Below are 5167 nucleotides of genomic sequence, written 5' to 3' on the forward strand. Positions count from 1 at the left end.
TTCTATTTTCATCTGTCTCAAGATATTTTTTAGTTTCCTTTTTGACCCATTGGCTGTTTAAGGGAGTGTTTTTTAATTTCCACATATTTGTGAATTTTTCAATTTCTGTCCTGTTATTGATTTATATTCTTATATTATTGTGGTAAGAAAAGAAACTTGATATGATTTCAATCTTCTTAAATTTGTTAAGATTTGTTTGTGGCCTAACATATAATCTATCTTAAAGAATACTCTATGTGCACTTCAGAAGACTGCATTCTGCTGCTTTTGGATAGAATGTTCTGTATGTGTCTGTTTGGTTAATTTGGTATATAATGCTGTTTAAGTACATTGTTTCCTTATTGCTTTTCTGTCTGGATGATATATCCATTGTTGAAAGTGGAATGTTGAAGTCTCCTAGTATTTTTTTTCTTTCTTTCTTTTTTTTTTTGATGTCCAATGACCTCTGAAATTTAATTGTCCTCCTGTTCCCCAAAGGGTACCCTGCTTCTGTTGCCTTAATGCCTCAGAACTTTGGTGTCACTGGTCTCAGACACCACTTTGCCATCCACCATCCTTCAGGTGGTGGTCTTTTGGATTGTATGCATTGAGTTGCTGCTGTCCAGGGCATCAGTGAGACTGAAGTCCTCCACGTCTTCCAGCAGGTGGCAGTAGGTGGCGATCTCAGCCTCCAGCTTGAACTTGATGTTCAGCAGGGCTTTGTACTCCTGGGCCTGGCACTGTCTCTCTGCCCGGTTCTGTGCCAGCTCTGACTCCAAGTGCAGCAGGACCCCATTGAGCTACTCTATCTGCATGGCATAGAGGGTTTCCACCTCCCCCAGTTCTCCAAACTGGCCTTCAGATTTCTCAATGAATCCAGGTCGATCTCCAAGGACTGGACTGTACACCTCAGCTCCTTAAGCCACATCTCAGCATCTCCAATCTAGGCAGACCGAGAGGTGATCACTATGGTGTGCTCCTCAGTGGTCCAGCTCCTCTTGGTTCTTCTGAGTCAGTTGTTCATACTGGTCCCAGATGTCTGCCAAGATCTTGCTGAGGTCTTGAGATTAGGGGGCATCTACTTCCATGGTCAACCCAGAGTTGGCAATCAGGGCTTGTAGCCCTTTTACTTCCTCTTCATGGTTCTTCTTCATGAAAAGCAGCTCCTCCTTGAGAGCCTCAATCTCTGTCTCGAGCCACAGTCAAGTGACATTGGTGTCATCAATGACCTTGCGGAGCCCATGAATGTCACTCTCCACAGACTGGCACATGGCCAGCTCTGTTTTATACTTGACTTTAAAGTCGTCAGCAGCAAGACAGGCATTGTCAGTCTGCAGAACGATGCAGGCATTGTCCATGGAATTTGCAAAGACCTGAGCCCTCGGGTCCTCAATGGTCTTGAAGTAATTCCCCCAGTCTCTGACCTGGAGCACCTTCTTCTGTAGGTGTTCCCAGATTTTGCTATCCAGCTTCCGATTTTCACCTTCCAGGCTCCTCACTCTGTCCAGGTAGGAGGCCAGGTGGTTATTCAGGTCTTGCATGGTCTCCTTCTTGACCTGCATGTTCCCTATTCCCACCAGGCCCCCAGCCATCCCCATGCCCAAGCTCCCAGATCCCCAGCTGCCCCAGAAGTTGGTGGAGCAGGACATGGAGATGTGGGAGCCTGAGCCCCCAGCACCAGCATAGATGGCTGGCTGGGCTCAGTGGTTGGACCCCTGGATGAAGCCCAGGGACCGGTAGCTCATGGAGAAGGTGGTGGAGTGGGTGGAGAAGTTCATGCTGTCCAGGGAGGAAGGCAAGAGACCAGACTCAGGATTGGACTGTGGGAAGGTCCTCCTACTATTTTCTATTGTGACTATTTTTCTCCCTAGTTCTGTTAATATTTGCTTATATATTTAGGTGCTGTAACATTGGGTGCATATATATTTACAACTGTTATCTCTTCTTTATGAATGTACCACTTTATCAGTATATAAAGACCTTCTTTGTCTCTTATGGCAATTTGAGTTAAAGTCCATTTTGCCCAATATAAATATAGACACCACTGTTCTCATTTGGGTATTGTTTGCATGGAATTTCTTTTTACATCCCTTCACTTTCAGCCTAATGTGTGTCCTTAAAGCTAAAGTGAATTTCTTGTAGGCAGTATATAGTTGTATCTTACTTTTTTACTCATTCAGTCACTCTCTGTCTTTTGTTTGGAAAATCTAATCCATTTATTTATTTATTTATTGATGCATTGTAATTGTACATACTTATGAGGTACAGTCTGCTGCGTACATACTTATGGGGTACAAGTTGATATATATGTGTATGATAATCAGGTCAGGCTAGTTAATGTATCCATCACTTCATGCATTTATCATTTCTTTATGGCAAAAATACTTAAAAGCATCTTTTCTAGGTATTGTGTAATATAAAAAACTTAAATGATAACTATAGTCACCCTACGGTGCAATATAACACTGGAACTTATTTCTCTATCTAATTATAATTTTGTACACATTGGCCAACTTCTCCCTCTTTTCTTTCCTCCCTTCCCACCTCAGTCTCTGGTAAACACTGTTTTACTTACTGCTTTTATGATATCAGATATCAACTATTTATTTATTTATTTATTTATGTATTTCACATATGAGTGAGATCATGCGGTATTTGTCTTTCTGTGCCTGGCTTACTTCACTTTCCATAACAACCTCCAAGTCCATCTACATTGAGGCAAATGGCAAACAAATGGATTTTTTTTAATGGCTGAATAATATTCAAAATAGTATTTTAAATAGTATTTAAAACTCCATTTATTCGTTGTTGGACACTTAGGTTGATTCCTTATCTCGGTTGTTGTAAATAGTGCTACAATAAACATGGGAGTGCAGATATCTCTTCAACATTGTGACTTCATTTCCTTTGGGTATATACCCAGTAGTGAGATTGCTGGATCATATGGCAGTTCTATTTTTAATTTTTTTGAGAAAACTCCATACTGTTTTTCTTAATGGCTGTACTAGTTTACACTTTCACTAACACTGTGCAAGTGTTCCCTTTTCTCCACATCCTTACCGACACTTGCTATCTTTTGTATTTTTGATAATAACATTCTATTGGAATGAGGTGACATCTTATTATGGTTTTGATTTGCATTTCCCTGATGATTAGTGATGTTGAGCATTTTTTCATATACCTGTTGACCATTTTTATGTCTTCCTTTGAGAAATGCCTATTCACCTCTTTTGCCCATTTTTTGATTGGATTATTTGTTTTTTTTGCTGGAAAGTTGTCTGAGTGGTAAAAGTTTTTAATCATGATGGGATATTAAATTTTGTCAAATGCTTTTTCTGCATCAATTGAAATGATCATATAATTTTTGACTTTCTTTTTGTTAATGTGGGGTATCACATTTATTGATTTGCATATGTTAAACCATCCCACATCCCTGAGATAATCTCACTTGATCATAGTGAATGATCTTTTTAATGTGCTATTGGATTCTTTTTGCTAGTATCTTGTTGGGAATCTTTGCATCTATGTTCATCATGGATACTGGCCTATAATTTTCCTTTTTTTTTTATTGCATCCTTGTTCAGATTTGGAATCAGAGTAATGCTGGCCTCATAAAATGAACTGGAAAGTGTTCCCTTCTCATCAATTTTTTGAAATAATCTGAAGAAATTTAATTTTAGTTATTTTAAAAATATTTATTAGAATTCAGCAGTGAAGCCAACAGGTCCTGGGCTTTTTTCTAATGGGAGACTTTGTAGTACTGATTCAATTTTCTCACTTGTTATTAGTCTGTTCAGGTTTTCTATTTATTCATAATTTAATCTTAGTAGATTGTATTTGTCCAGGAATTTATCCATTTCTTCTATTTTATCAAATTTGTTGGCATATAGTTGTTCATAATATCCTCTTATTATTCTTTGTATTTCTATTGTCCTTTGTATAAGTTATAATGTCTCTTTCTTCATTTCTGATTTTAATTGTCTTCTCTTTTTTTCTTGATTAGACAAGCTAAAAGGTTTGTCAACTTTGTTTTGCTTTTCGATAAACCTGATCTTTTCTTTTCTTTTTTTTTTAAGTTTCTAATTCATGTATTTCTACTCTGAACTTTATTATTTTCTTCTGCCAATTTTGGGTTTAGTTTGTTGTTGTTGTTCCAGTTCCTTTTGGTGCATCATTAGGTTTTTCATTAGAAATCTTTCGTCTTTTTTGATTATTTTGTCTATGTACAGTTCAATTTAGATGTTTCTTTGCTTATTTTTTGTCTAAATGATATGTCCATTGTTAAAAGCAGGATGTTAAAGTCCCCTACTATTATTGGATTTCAATCAATCTCTCCCCTTAGGTCTAATAATGTTTGCTTTACATATCTGGGTACTCTGGTGTTGGGTGCATATACATTAATAATTTTTATATTCTCTTGTTGAATTGATCCCTTTATCATTATATAATACCTTCTTTACCTCTTTTTACAGTTTTGATTTAAAGTCTATTTTATGTGATGTAAGTATGTCTACTCTCAGTTGCTTTTGGTTTCTGTTTACATATAATATCTTCTTCTAGCCCTTGACTCTCAGCCTGTGTTTTTCTTTAATAGGTGAGTATCTTGCAGGCAGCATATTGTTAGGTCTTGGTTTTTTTGTTGTTGTTATCTGTTCAGCCACTCTATGTCTTTCAATTGGATTGCTTAATCCATTTACATTCAAGGTCATTACTGATATGTGAGAACTTATTCCTACCATTTTATTAATTGTTTTTTGGTTGTTTTGTAGTTCTTGATTCCTTTCTTTTTCTCTTGTTATTCACCTCTGTGGATTGGTTGTTTTCTGTGATGCAAAACTTTGTTTTCTTCCTTTTTCACATTTGTGTATCTGCTGTAATTTCTTTTTTTGAGGTTATCTTGGGGCTAAAGTAAAGAGACTTGTGGTTATTATAAACTATCTTAAACTGATAGCAACTTAACTTTGGCAGTATGAAAATACTGTAGACTCCCTACCCCCTCCCACACACACAACTTATATTTTTGTTGTCTTCATTTACATTTGTATCTGGGGTGTCTCTTAGCCCTTAATTGTAGCTGTTGCTGTTTTTTGACCATTTTGATTCTAAACCTTCATAAATACAGAGGATTGAATTGTTTGAATAGCACCATTACCACACTGGGGTGTTCCAAGTTTGAATTATAGATTTA

General features: G+C 37.0%; 1 pseudogene; it reads right to left on the minus strand.

Annotated features, from left to right (window-relative positions):
• Positions 1-497: 497 nt before the first annotated feature.
• On the minus strand, positions 498-1757 carry LOC134366943 (keratin, type I cytoskeletal 18-like; annotated as a pseudogene).
• Positions 1758-5167: the final 3410 nt, after the last annotated feature.

Source organism: Cynocephalus volans, chromosome 2 (assembly GCF_027409185.1).
Source record: "Cynocephalus volans isolate mCynVol1 chromosome 2, mCynVol1.pri, whole genome shotgun sequence".
In the NCBI taxonomy this organism is placed as follows: Eukaryota; Metazoa; Chordata; class Mammalia; order Dermoptera; family Cynocephalidae; genus Cynocephalus; species Cynocephalus volans.